At 36.5% G+C, this 14,017-nt stretch overlaps 1 protein-coding gene and 1 long non-coding RNA gene across 3 annotated transcripts in view; one reads left to right on the top strand and one right to left on the bottom strand.

Annotated features, from left to right (window-relative positions):
- Positions 1–14,017, bottom strand: part of CNTNAP2 (contactin associated protein 2) — a 1,030,565-nt gene that overhangs the window by 244,620 nt on the left and 771,928 nt on the right. The window lies entirely within an intron of this gene.
- LOC116783891 lies at positions 2,135–7,696 on the top strand. The gene is made up of 3 exons (XR_004355883.1): positions 2,135–2,223; positions 4,972–5,100; positions 7,516–7,696. It is a non-coding gene; the product is annotated as an uncharacterized LOC116783891 (long non-coding RNA).

Below are 14,017 nucleotides of genomic sequence, written 5' to 3'. Positions count from 1 at the left end.
CAGTGCTTTGTAGTATTTCACTTGCATGCTGATTCAGAAATGAAGATCCTGCAAAACTTAGGGATGGTTAGAATGACAGTATTTGCCTGGAAGTCATCTTTTTAAACAACAGTCTTGAGAGTGCTTCTGTGACACGAAAATAAACACAAGCACTTTGAAAACTCACCATAAATTATGTATGTGTCTCAGATAGGTGTTAAACAGTCAACCAATTTGTTTAATTGAAAAACACACAAAAGCTAGTGAATGCCATTTAAAAAGTTCCTGCTTAATATAAAAATAAGTGATGTTAATGGGAGTAAATATGCTCATAGCATAGCAACTGAGGCTATTTTTCCTCAACATCTCTCTCTACTGACAGATCTCTTTGGTTTTTGATACTAGCTCAGGTTTTCAAGCTGAGAAAGGTAACTTTCTAAAATTGGTATTTTGGTCCCCAGAAAACCTTAACTGTGGTTCCTGATTTGCTATGTGTTTTGCTTCTCATGAATTATCCACAATTGCTCCTGCTCCTTGGTCTATCTTTAAAAATATGCTACTATAAATCAGTACTTAGCCATGTAATGAACAGCCATCTGTGAATTTCTGTAAACTACATACAGGATAAGCTAAAAACCACAATTTGGTCAAAAAGTCACTCCAGATTAAAAATATTTTTTTTCCTTCTGCAATGGTAAATTATTCAGATTTGGGTTTATGTTTAAAGTTTCAGAATAGAAGAGAAGTTTTTCAGCATAAATTTTATCTCCTAAGTTGACAGAATATGAACTCACAGTAGCACCAAAACCAGATTTAAGTATTAATTTTGTGAGCAAAATGGACTGTGCTTCATAGATATAATATCACTTGGCCCTATAAATTCATAAATCTGTGTGACACCTCTCAGTTGTAAGAATCCACTACTTAATGACATGTAATGAACATACTGGTGTTCAACATGGAAGGTCTTGCTACAGTTACAGAGTCTCTGAAAACATTAGAAATTGACTTATTTATTTTCACCCAAAAAACTGTATCTTCACATCACTCAAGCGTTTTGGGAACCATCTATGACTCCCTTCCTACTAAATCATGTTCCTAAATTGTCTGGGAAAACGTGAGCTAGCTCAGGCTTAAGACATGCCAGAGACTTTCCATGTTGTGTAACTGTGTAGGCAATAGTTCTCCAGATACTCAAGAGGTATGTTGGATCTGTGAGCAGAGATGCAGCTCTTTTGTTTCTGCATAGGTCTTTCAGCCACACACTGTGAGTTAGTTCATGCTGACAGTTGGTATTGTTACAATAGCGGAATCTTCTGAATGACCAGTTCCTAGATTTCATTTTATTAATTAAAAAAACCTTACACGTTACTACCAATAATATAAACATTAGTGAGTATAGGTATGGGTATTAGTTGGCCTCACCAAGGGCAAGATTATTTACAAGGGCATGTAGTGACAGGACAAGGCAGAATGGGTTTAAATTGAAAGAGAGTAAGTTTAGACTAGATATTAGGAAAAAATTCTTTTCTCTGAGGGTGATGGGTCATTGTAACACATTGCCCAGGGAAGCTGTGGATGCCCCATCCCTGGAGGTGTTTCAGGTCAGGTTAGATGGGGCTCTGAGCAACCTGGCCTAGTTGAAAGTGTCCCTGCCTGTGGCAGGGGAGTGGACTAGATGATCTTGAAGGTCCCATTCCAACTCAAACCATTAAATGATTCTATAATTCGATAGTATAACAGCTGTTTGTACAAATAATTTATTTTCTTAATACCATCTCCATCTGGCCTAAACAATGTGACTTTTGGGGTGGAGGATTTGGAACTTGTTAATGAAATTTACATTGTCCTCAACTCAAGATTGGATTGCTGCAATAAAATTTACAGGAATAAAATCTTCAATTAGTTTGTAAATGAAGCCAATGTTCAGTGCAACACCCATTTACTAATTAGCATTTCATAATGTGCAGTGCTTGAAGATTTACGCTGACTTGAGCTGAGAGTAATTAAAATATAAGTACATAGGGCAACAATAGTAAACCAGTTGTTTATGCACTTAAGTCAGCATATTGTATTTTTCTCTAATTGATTCAATTAATCTTCAGCATTGCTTCTTCTTCTAATGTTGAGTTGGGAAAACTCATCTTTTCCCTACAGCAGGACAGCTCATCTCTGGCTCAACCTCCCCTCAAACACTAGATGAAAGTCAAAACTAAGTGGAAGCACTGCATTAGGAAGCAGGAGGTAAATAGCTCATCAGTCACAAATGTGTGCCTTGAGTGCATGACCCTCAGTAGTAAGTGTTTGGGAAATATGACACAAAAAAGGTTTGTCCTGACAGTCACTAAGTATGAAGTTGCTTGAGAGTTACCTACGTGAACATAGTCCCTACACTGGCTTTACATTTACATTGCTGTGTTAAAGGCAGTGTTATCTGTTGACTCATTATATAGAAAATCACCCAGTAGTCTGAAGCCTCAACTCACAGTTCTTTGTCAGGAGGGGAGAGAGTGTGTGTGTGCAGACTCTGAGAATTCTAGATCCATAGAACATACAACCAATCCTTGTAGTGAGCAGTTGAAGATAGAATATGTTGTTACAATACAACTGTTAAAAAAGATCAGTTGCAAAAGAGAAGACTTCAGGAAAATCGATTATAGACTGGTTGTGATAAGGGAAGGAATTCAACTTGGGTTCCATAAAGGCCTAGAACCCTACCTCAAGCATCCAGAAATTACGGCAAGAAATTGATTAATTTCAGGAAAATTAGGATTGCTCGTGGGTGTACAGTAGCATGGACCAGTCCCTTACCTAACTGTTGGGATGCAGTAAGGCTACTACCAGGGTATAGCTTTCTGCTTCACTTAATTCAAAAGGCATTAAATGTGTGCTATAGAATGGTTTCATGATGTTAACCAGCATGTAGGAACTTCACTTTGAAAGTACATGTGTGATCAGTACTGCACTTGTACAGATGCATCTGATGTCTTAGGCAGTTGTCCTTTTAACTGAAATGAGATTAATGATGCTTTTGAAGTACATCAGGTCAACTAACATGAAAGCTACCTAATGAGGAACATACAATGTGCCTTCATTAAAAACAAAACTTTGCTGGTACGGTGTCACTAGATGAATGCAGTTTTGAGAGGGATCTCCATGAGACAGTTGTACATACCATGCAAGCAATTTAGGACCAGATACATCAGCAATGCACTCCAGCTGTTTTGCAATATTCCCGCAGCACAAAGAGGCCATAAAACCAATTTAACTAGTCTGTTAAGTCAGGTTCATGGCTGCTTTGTGCCAACATGCTAGCACAAAGCTGCCGAATTTTACTGGTGAACTTGTCCTGCATTCTGTCTTCAAGATGATAGAAAACCTTAAATAGTCTCACCTGAAGTGGTATATTATCACATATGCCAACATAACAGCCCACCTGGAAATCTTGTTGCAAAGTGGAAACACAAATAAAAGGAAATTACTCATTCAGTAAAAAGAATGAAAATAGCTTAAAAAAATGGGGTTCATTCTCTGTTTCAAGTTAAGCTACCATTGGTGTTCAACAAGAGAGAGAACATTCCCACCTGCCACAAAGGTACGTAGAGCCAGTAGCAGTTAAGACAGGCTTTCTCCGTTCCACCAGAAAGCATTTACTGAAGCTATATTAGAATTCAAGAAGGCTCTGCTGGGCACTGAGTTTTATTCCTACTCATTTAAAAAGTATACAGCAGGCTCTCTTGAAAACACAGGTACTTCAACACTGTCAGAGATATTTCCTGAAGTGTACTTTTTTCCCAAAAGAATATGAAAAATGCTGTTTCATTGACTGAGAAAACTTTATGTCTCTACTATTACAATATATGGAGGCCTGTATTGCAACTGCAACAATAAGCCACTAAAATAATAATTTCTTCAACTGTTTCTAGAAAAAAGAATAATAATAATGTCAGATAACTGCAAATATTCTTCTACATTGATGTAATCCAATCTCTTTCCCTTAACACCCACCTAGGCTAAAATGGTCTATTTTCAAGAGGTTAATTATACTGTTTCCAATCCCTTCAAAGCTACTGACAAAAGTAGTGTGTTTACTGCGGTCTTATAGACTTGCTGAAAGCTTAGCACTTCTCACAAGATGGATTTAAAGATACACACTTAGCACAAACAATTCTTTAGTATGCAGTAGCTTTCAGGAGAAAATAGTTGTATATATCTATATAACTATAAACCTGCATTCCACCAAACAAATATTGTTCTTAGTTACACTCATATGATTTCCAAGCCAAAAAAGCTTAGAGAGTTCTCATGGATCTGACTTTTTATAGTCCACTTTTTTCCTGACTCCCCTCCCACTTATCCTAAGTAAATGACCTGTTAGTAGAGAGGTAACATCTGCTGTTTTTCCTAGTTGCCTAGATCTCATGGGGAACTGCAGTCAGTAGCAGTACTGTAGCAACATTAGTCTACCTCCATATGTGTAGGTAAATCTAGCTCCAGAGAAATGACAGAAAGAAAAGCCGTCCTTCATCTTTAAAATAATGAGACTGGTCACACATGATGCTAGATTTAGGTAAACCACAAATTTTAGTCTCTGACTTGGATGATACAAACTTTCATATTGAAATAAATACATACAGTGACATTTCAAATGCCATGTGTTGAAAGAATGTGGCTGGTTTCTGTATTTTATATAGTCAATATTTCATGGACAATATATGCTCATGAGTAACTCTTACTGAGCTCCTTGTGGTGTTATTAGGAAACTACAAGCCTTTTGATGGTACAACGTAAAATTAAACTGCCTTCATATCTCATCCTTCTAATATTTTTCTGTCTAATTGGCAGAGATACAGGAAACACACAACTTGACTTGGAAACTAAACTGGCCACTAATTAATCCAGTTTGTAGTGCAGAAAATACTGTTTTGTGACAGTTTCAAAGCTTAAAGATTTTATTTACTGTGGATCCTAAGTAAAGTGTACTTTTCCCAGGAATAAGACCTCAGTTGGATACACTACCTCAGAGCTCAGGTTTCATAAACGTTGATAACCATAGGAGAACATAACCTATATAGAAACTTGGCCAGCCGCAGACAAAAGGTCTGTGGTCTCTAGGTGAATGTTAGTACAGACATCTAAACTGGATCTCATTTTCAGTTACAAAAAATGGGTACATAGAATTAATTTTTCACCATACCGATATTAAAAACATGGTTATTTTATATTAATGAGGTAAAGATGCCTGTCCCCTATGCTATATTTAACCCACCTATTTATTGACTGAGTAAACTTATGGTGCTTATGAGGCTGAAAGGCTGCAAGACATGTAACAACTTTATATTCCATTCACTAGTACTGTGTGAGAAACTGGGAAAAAATCTGCTAGGACCCTTAAATCTAAATGTTTATCTCATCAGTTGGATAAATTTTTCAACAAAGTCACACAGTCTTAGCTTAGATAAGGGAAGCCTTTGGGTAACTATGCTTAAAAATGTACAAATCCAAAGAGAATCAACCCCCCTAAACTTCACAGACACAATCAACACTCTTCCAATGGTGGAATGATTAAAACTCTTCTCTAGTGACCAATTTTGAAACACAAAAAATTACAAAGTGGCAGAAATGGAAGTATTACGTTATTCTCAACTCTTTTGCCAAACAAAACTCTCTCTCTCCCCCTTTCTCTCTCAATCACACACACACAACACATTTTCATATTATATATACCCTCCTGTCATTTAGATTCTCCCTAAACTGACCTAAACCAGTTTCACAACAGGTTAAATTTGCATTATTACTTGAATTAATAGATATCTACTTCCCTCTTGCTTCCTCTACAGTTTAAAATCTTGACTTCTCATTTCTCTGCTTCCCGTGATACTTCAAAACCCAAAGGCTATCCTTCTTAACATTTGTTTTATGTATGCTTCTATAATTTGATTTATATTGTTATGAATAATATGATTTATATTGTTATGAATATTTTATTTAAGAGATGAGACACACATTTTTTAATGTGTGGTGGTTAAATGAAGAACATTTTGGAATTATGTTTAGGGTTCTGTATCTCAAGACACAAGCGCATAAAGGGCAGTTAACCCTATCTTTTAAATAAAATCAGGAATGACAAAATATAAACTTGACAAATTACGCACACTTAACCTTGAGGTGAAAAAATTCATTGGAAAGCCTTTATGCAGTAACCTTTCAAGAACTCTACTAACATTGAGTTTCCTCAGCATTTAAAATGGATGCTTCATCATAATGGAATGATGGAACCATTTTAGTCAGCCATTAAATCTGTAGTCATTCAGGCTTTTATTTTATATCTCAAGATGATTCCTAGTTCTAAGTTGAACGAAGCCTTTTGAAATATTTTAAAATACAAGATGTTTTATAAAAAAAAAAAATCCCCAGTTTTCTAAAACACAAAGATAAAAATTTTCCATTTGACTAAAGGATAACAACTGTGACAGCTTTAAGTATAAGTAAGTAAATGAATCTATTGGTAAAAGAAATGCCTGGTCCTCAAGGCTAAAAGCCTAGACTTAAGATGTGGTTACACTTCCTGCGTTCTCTTGTTTGAATTACTTGGCCCAGACTTTTATAAATAATTATATATGCCACTCCTTTACAGTCACTTCTGGGTATTGAACCAATGAGAACAAGGACACTAAATACTTTTGACAATCTAGGCCCTAGATTTCTCTGCCCCAGTTTCTCCAATTGTAAGAATGTGCATTAGCTAATTATGGTAGCATGCTTTGTTGCTGCAACAAATAGTAGTCAAATAAATATGTAACACATGTAGGAGACAAGAATTTTGAAAAACCTATAGAAGGATAAATGGAAATAAAATATATTTTTGTTATTAAATTGAGACTGATTTAAAGATGTAGAAATCACAATACTGAAATCAAGAGACCTGCCCAAGGAAAGACAAAACTATTGAGCCTTTTGCCTTGCTACAGAATTTTATTATGTCAAGCAAGTTGTGAAGAATCAAGTAAGCCATCTCAAGGCTGACCATGATCATGAGCCTGAGGTAGATAGAGAACATTTTACACTAGGTGAGCTGAATTATGACAAAACTCTTGTCCAAGTTCAGATTAACTTTGACTGATGTAGCCTATCCTCATCTCTAATGAACACACAATTCTGGTCAGTGTTAAATTATCTGGCTTAATGTTACAGACGTGTTTTAGGATGACACCTTTTTGTACTGAAGATAAGATCAAGAGATTGTCAGTCTTCTAAAACATAAAGATAAAACTTTCCATTTGACTGAAGGATAACAACTGTTACTCAACTTTAAGTATTAGTAAGTGAATGAGTCTACTGAAGGAAAAGAGGGTTAATTAATCTGTAGATTGGTATTTCAGCTACAAGGAATTACTTCCCTGAAGTTCTTTTCCTGATAAAACAAGTGAAAACAGGATTGGAGACAGTGAATGAATATAGCTTTGTAGGGAGATAAAGAGTTAGTCTGAATTTCTTTTTAGCCATGGATTGATTTTAAGCTTTTTGTGCTTTCAGCCTAATCCTCCAAGAATGTAATAAATTGTTACTTGAGGTCAGCATGAAGGTGAAAGTAGCAGTTGAGTCTGCAGGATTATCAAACCTCTGCTGTTAGACTCCCCTTTTTATATTCTCAAATATAATTCACAACTTCTTTTAAACTGACATTAAGCAGTGCAAAAATGGATCATAACACTCTGTGGCCATCAATATAAAGAAATAAAAATAAAGGTCAGTATATCAGTGGGACAAGTATGGTAAGTATTCTGTTTGCTCAGTTGATAACAACTACTAACCTAGTCTACCCCAGTATGCATGGCTTTATAAGTGGTAGAAATCTGCTTGCTAAACACACAGGAATTACAGAATTTCCAAATTAGTTACGTCATAATTGCTTGGCTAAGCTTATCTCCTTCTATGACAGGGTGACCTGCTTAGTGAATGAGGAAAAAGTTGTGGATGTTGTCTACCTGGAACTTAGCAAAGCTTTTGACATTCTTTCTCACAGCATTCTCCTGGATAAACCATCTGCTCACAGCCTGGATGGGTGTACTGTTTCCTGGGTAAAAAACTGGCTAAATGGCCAAGCCCAGAGAGTGGTGATGGATGGAGTTAATCCAATTGGCAGCTGGTCACAAATGGTGTGCCCCAGGGCCCAGTATTGGGGCTGTTTCTGTTTAGTATCTTTATCCATAATCTGGACAAGGGAAAGTTTCCTCAGGAAGTTTGCTGGTGACACCAAGTTGGGCAGGGTTGTTGATCTGCTGGAGGGTAGGAAGGCTCTACAAAGGGATCTGGACAGGCTGGATTGATGGACTGAGACCAATGGCATGAGGTTCAACAAGGAAAAGTTCTGGGTCTTGGACTTAGGAAAGAACCATTGCCCATGCAGTGCTTGGGGAAGAATGGCTGGAAAGCTGCCTGGAGTAAAAGGACCTGGGGGGTCTGTTTGACAGCTGACTGAACATGAGCCAGCAGTGTGCCCAGGTGACCAAGAAGGCCAATGGAATCCTGGCCTGTATCAGAAATAGTGTGGTCAGCAGGACCTGGGCAGTGATTGGCCCCCTGTACTTGGCAGTGGTGGGACTGCACCTTGAGTACTGTGTCCAGTTTTGGGTCCCTCACTACATGAAAGACATTGAGATGGTGGACCATGTTCAGAGGAGGTCAACTAAGCTGCTGAAGGGTCTGAAGAACAAGTCTGATGAGGAGAGGCTGTGGCAGCTGGGGGTTGTTTAGCCTGGAGAAAAAGAGGCTCAGAGGGGACCTTACCACTCGCTATAACTACCTGAAATGAGGTCGTAGTGAGGCGGGGATTGGTCACTTCTCCCAAGTAACAAGCGATGGGACAAGAGAAGATGGTCTGAAGCTGTGTCAGGGGATGTTTATATTGGATATTAGGGAATTTCTTCACTGAAAGTATTTCCAAGCACTGGAACAGACTGCCCAGGGAAGTGGTTTAGTCACCATGCCTGGGTGTGTTCAAAAGACACAAAATGTGGTGCATAGGGAGATGGCTTAGTGGTAGACTTGGTAATACCAAGTTAATGTTTTGGCTCTATGATCTTAAAAGGTCTTTTCCAACCTAAATGATTCTATGATTTTATTCTATAATGCAAATATCAAGAAGGAAATGTCTGCTACAAATCACTAAATATAGTTTAGAACAGTAATAATCCCTTTAAAAAACTATCATTACTGCATTTAATGACTGGCTCACTGGAACATTATGGACTTTCAACATCATATTGGTTCATTAGCTGTCAAATCGGCCATTAGTGCTGGCACTGACCAACAGTATAATAATCTTTGGTTATCCTTTCTACATTATCCCAATAGAAGCCATCACTATAAGGAAATTGGTATAATCGGTTGGAAATATATATTTAAAGTATATACTTAAAGTATATATTAAAGTTTAAACAAATATTTTGCTCATATCACAGACACCTAATAAATATATCAGATCTCTATTGCATTCCAGCAAGGGTAATTTGCAGTTGTCTAAAGACATTCTTTATTTTCACAGAGGTAACAGGGTAATGAAACTTGCTGTGATCAGCAGAAAGTTCAGTGAAAGCTACAAAACCTTTTTAGGCTCCACAAATGCTGATCCCCCTATCCTATCAGGAACCTCATCTTGCCATAGTTACACTGTTATCAGTATTCAAGACAGCTAATTTAGAGCTAAGTCTGCTCTATAGCAGTATAAACTTTGGCTTGTACAATGAGAACAATGAAAATAGCAATAGGAGTTATAAACATGTATAGAATAAAACCTAAAAATCATACTAATTACAAACAAATTGAAATCACCCCTGCAAAATTTTACCTAAGCAACTGAAAGTCTAATAATTTTTTGTTTCAAATAAGTATTTTTATTAGTGAATAAAACATACTATTCTTTTAATCAATATTAAATAAATAATAATAAAAAAGACTAGGAATGTTGTCTTTTACTTAGGATAACAAATTTTTCCATGGCAGCTTTCAGGAGAATGAAATAAGTTTTCAACCTACACAGTTAGATCAAAAGGAATGTATTACTAAAAAAAAATATTGTCAAATTATGTGTTTAGAAATCAACAAGCAAACAAAGAAACCCATTAATAATAAAGAGGTGAGAAATGCTAGTATGCAAAGCCATGGAGCTATAGGAAAATCAGAATCAGACTCAAAAGAAATTACAAACTTGTGACTGAGCAGTAAACCCCTAAACCAGAAGAATGCTCAGAGGAGATGGGCAAAAACTTCTAGAATTTTTCAATGATTATGTAAATAAAGTAGAACTAAAGTCATAGGTCAGAATTTTCCCCTCACTGAAAAAATTCTTGATGATCTCAGCACTAGTGAACTTTATTATAGAAAGAAAACACCTGACCAAAAAAATAAGAGCTGTTGAGTAACTTCTTCTAATGAAAATGTAAGAAAAGGACATCACTTGGTATAAAGTGCTATTTATAGCTTCGTTGCAGTCTCTCCGTATAGAGAACTAAAAAATGGGAAGTAGAACTAAAAAGTGGGCAGTTTGATAAGAGTATAAATAGGGGTATAAACACTGGAGGAATAGTGTTGCTATAATTACACCCCTGAGGATAGGGGACAGGAGATGGAAAAATTGTTATTAAAATAAATGGGCACAAGAGCAAATGAAAGGTGGTTATTTCATTACATTCATAACCTCTTTACTTAATTGTTCTTATCACTTCAGAAGCAGGACCTCAAGAAATTATATGTAATAATGATACTAGTGTAATTATCTCAGAGTTGTCAGAAGTAGTAAAGTGAACACAATCACCTTATCTTGAATTTATATGCACAAATTTATTATCTAAGGTTGTAGGTTTTCTGTGCTTCACACATAAAATTCAGCGTGACTTGAGTTTTGCATCATAACACAGTCCCTCCAACAGTTTCTTTGCTATTCTCAAGCCTCTTGATATTTGTCTGTTGTGTGGTTTGCTGGGCACAACCTAGTACAACAGAGGGATGCCTTGGTGACTTCACCCAAAAGACAGACAGCAAACTTCCTAAGGGCTTTTTGCAGCTTGGTAAATGTCAGAGCTCATTGAGCTGTCTCAGGTGGGAAGAGACAAAAGCTATAGAAAAGGTCAGGCTGCTATGATCTTGGTTATCCTGGCAATAACAGTAAAAAAATAATTAAAAAATTTTTCTTTCTTTCTTTCTTTCTTTCCTTCTTTCCTTCTCTTTCCTTCCTTCTTTCCTTCTCTTTCTTTCTCTTTCCTTCTTTCTTTCCCTCTTTCTTTTTTTTTTTTTTTTTGGTATATTACAAATTAGCTCATTCTTTAACACAAACCATTCTTATTTTCCTAGCATACCACTGCAGACAGTTTCAGAATTCTAAATTAATTTCTGACTGATCTTTACTAGAAGATTTACAACTTGCAAAACTGTGTGATCTGAAGCCTGATTTATAGCTCACTGACACATAGCAAATAGAGAGTACTAGGACGCTATTTGAACATGAAAGCACAGTGCAAGAGAAGCCTCTTCAGACACAAATACAGAAGTTAGAACAGACAATATGCTCAACCATACAAAAAGTCTGCCATTATGTAGCACTCCAGAGATTAAAGCAGATAAAAAGGTGACCCTTCTTAAAACATTACTTATTGCAATAACGTACAAATTGAGGATAAACATGATGCCATTTGGCCCAGGACAAAAAAACCCTAAAATAAAATAACTGTTTCAAAGTTCAGGGCTTCAGTGACTACAACCTAAATACTCAACCTCTAAAATGAACTACTTCCCCAAACCAAGGAAGTAGAGAACACTGTATCTAACTGAAAGAGAAATACAAATAAATATAAAATAATCTTTACTCAAATGGCAGATGGTTTCAACCAAGCAGATTACATCTACCATGGATGAAAATTAACTGGCTGCAAACTAAGTAAAATGTGTGAGAGGTGTAGTCTGGGGAAGATTTTTGCAGTCCAGAAAAAAATGACTTTGAGAATTACAATTCAAGTTTAAAGTACACAGTTATCTTTATATTAATGTATGTATATTTTATACATTTATTTTGTATTAAATTATGAAGAAGGAAGAAGAATAGTCATCCTACAAATACTCTAAAGGTACTTTTATATACACATATAAGAATTACTCTGAAATTCAAGTGATTATTCAAAAACACTCTCCCAATGGAAGTATTCTTCCAAAACACTATAAATAAATTATCGATTTATTTTTTATTGTCAGCAACAGTGATAGCACCTCTGGGATAATGTATTTAAGATGGACGAAAAGTTACTCTGCAGAAACAATTGAAGCCAGAGAAGAGAGGCATGAGAATAAGTGAGAAATAACTCTGGAGACACCAAAGTCAGTGAAAAATGAGAGAGAGTAGGTGCTCCAGGTGCCAGATCAGAGATTATCCTGCAGCTTGAAGTGCAGACCATGGTGAGGCAGGGTGTCTCCCTGCAGCCCATGGAGGTCCATGGTGGAGCAGACATCCACCTGCAGCCCATGGAGGACCCTGCGCTAAAGCCGGTGGATGCCTAAAGGAGGCTGTGGCCCTGTGAGAAGCCCACACTGGAGTAGGCTCCTGGCAGGACCTGTGGACCCTGGAGAGACAAGTCCATGCAGAAATAGGTTTGCTGGCAGGACTTGTGACCCCATGAGGGACCCATGTTGGAGCAGTTTGTTCCTGAAGGATAACACCCTATTATATAACTATTTTCTATTCACTGCCCAATTTTAAGTGACTATGACTGTACAGAATGTTTGGTCAACTAAAAGCTTTTTTGCATCAGTCTTCTAAAAAAAAAAAAAAGAAAGCAACAACACCTTTCCCCTCAAAAAACCCAAACCAGCACTGTCATCCTTACTTGTCTACATTGTTCTGCTTCTGTCTGTATCAAGGTATCAGGCCTTGGTACACAGCACCTAATTTCAAATCAGGTGTTTAAGCATATCTTATTTTAAAGTACTTAATTCTGGGACATAAAGTTAAGCAAAGGCTTAGGAAAATGAAGCTTAATTTTCATCCATTCCATAACATTTCATTTTAGAGGAGGCTTTTCTATGTGAAGTTCTTACTGGACATAGGGCATACTCCATATTTATTGGAGTGAACTAATATATCAATAGCCAAAATGTATTTTGCTACTAAGTTAAATAAATAAAAAAATGATAGCACTTTTTAAATTTCCTCCTTCATGTAAGTTCTTAACACTTCTCATTAGTGATGCATTAAGTATTTCTTGTGCTCACACACACAACATCTTAGAATTACTGTTTAAGGCCATATTTGAAAACTCTAGTTATGCTTCTTATGCTACTGCAGCACAGAAGAAAAGATAAAAATTAAGGAAAACAACAATTATTCCCTATTAATCTACAAGGAAACAGTTGAAGACAGCAGTATTACCACATGATTGGGAAAATAATTATCAACTCTAAAGATAAGTCAGGAAGTTACCTAGGATTGCAGCATTAAAATTTTACTTGCTCTTCAGGAGATCTCCTACCCAGAAGCATAAACCTCATTGAGTTAGTGCTTGCTTCTAGTAAAAAAAACCAAACAACCACTAAAGTAAAAAAAAATAAAAAAAATTAAAAGTAAATAAAATAATAAAGTAAGCACACAATATACCCATTGAGAGAGATGGAAAAATAAGACTCCAGAACTTGTAGCTCTGAATGACTTTTCATGCCTTGTTTCTTTTTTACTTTATAAGGTGTTAACCTCTAAGTACAATAGTGACCTTAAAATGCTTAATCTGGGTCATCAGCTGTTATGAGTTCACGAAATTCTTACCATCTTCTTAGATCCTGAATCCCATACTACTTCTGTTATTTTCTCTCCTCTCAGACAGAGATAGGGGCTCAACTTAAAACCTTTTGACAAACACTGAAAGGGAGATTTACTGTCCCCTCAATTCATATAGCTTATCTTTTGGGACCTTCCTGAGATATGCTCTGTACCAATGATTTTATCCTTTCCTGCAAAGATTTCTGCCTTTGTGCTCTGCCAGTGATCTAAGGTTCA

This window comes from Chiroxiphia lanceolata, chromosome 1 (genome assembly GCF_009829145.1).
Source record: "Chiroxiphia lanceolata isolate bChiLan1 chromosome 1, bChiLan1.pri, whole genome shotgun sequence".
Taxonomy (NCBI): Eukaryota; Metazoa; Chordata; class Aves; order Passeriformes; family Pipridae; genus Chiroxiphia; species Chiroxiphia lanceolata.
This window is presented reverse-complemented; position numbering and strand designations above follow the sequence as displayed.